Source organism: Neophocaena asiaeorientalis, unplaced genomic scaffold (assembly GCF_003031525.2).
Source record: "Neophocaena asiaeorientalis asiaeorientalis breed wild unplaced genomic scaffold, Neophocaena_asiaeorientalis_V1.1 scaffold787, whole genome shotgun sequence".
Taxonomy (NCBI): domain Eukaryota; kingdom Metazoa; phylum Chordata; class Mammalia; order Artiodactyla; family Phocoenidae; genus Neophocaena; species Neophocaena asiaeorientalis.
In genome coordinates this window covers 172,398-172,880 of record NW_020175824.1, presented here as the reverse complement: position 1 = coordinate 172,880, position 483 = coordinate 172,398, and positions in this window count along the sequence as shown.

Here is a 483-nt window from a genome sequence, read left to right as displayed (position 1 = left end):
TTTTTTTTTTTTTTTTTTTTTTTTTTTTACATTTGTTATGCTTAGATGCTAGGTTAAAACAAAAAACAAAAAAAAAGAGAGAGAAGATAGTTTAAATTAAAAATGCTCTAGCAGGGATGATGTGTGTCATAATCCAATCAGCAAGTTTTCATTGTTTTCGTGGTGGTACTTGTTTTGGTTTACTTTTTGATGGACAGAGGGAAGACAATGCTATGTAATCCCAAAACTCTTTATTTTATAGTCTTTTCCACATATTTTAACACTTAATTATATTCTGCCTTATACAGTTTGGTATTATTTAAGATGTGCTAATCTTGGCAAATCTGGTAAATTTCTTGAGAACATGTTTCTTCTGTGATTTAAACAGCATCTGTTCACATGTTGTCTAGTGATCACAGATTCCATATTGAACAGACCAGGTAATACTTGTACCTATTTTTATTTTACTTGTTTCCTCCCAGCACCCAATCCCCAACCCTTCAC